The sequence below is a fragment of the Pleuronectes platessa genome, chromosome 22 (assembly GCF_947347685.1).
Source record: "Pleuronectes platessa chromosome 22, fPlePla1.1, whole genome shotgun sequence".
NCBI classification, from domain to species: Eukaryota; Metazoa; Chordata; class Actinopteri; order Pleuronectiformes; family Pleuronectidae; genus Pleuronectes; species Pleuronectes platessa.
In genome coordinates, this window is record NC_070647.1 from 18,053,234 (window position 1) to 18,053,589 (window position 356).

Genomic DNA, 356 nt, shown 5'->3' on the forward strand with positions numbered 1-356 from the left:
CTAAAACAATACAAACATTTGTTCTTTTTATCAGTCTCGACAAAGTCACATTTATCTGAACAGTTGTTTCTGTAAACAAAGGTTCAGTTGTGTGATTTGTTTGTTTAATCTTTGTTTTAATTCCTTTTGGTCCGTTTACTTTCTCCCTTATGTCTCATCTCCACTTCTCTTCTTTCCTCTGTTTATTCTTCCTCCCTTTCATCCCCTATTTTCATAACTCGTTTATCTCCTTGTTTCCTTTCCTTATTTCCTCCACCTGTTTCCTCCCCTTGTTCTCTTTCCTCCTCTCGTTCCCTTCCATTACTCCTCTTCCTCCCTCTCCTGCTCTTCTCTTCAGTTTTCAGGATTTTAATCGA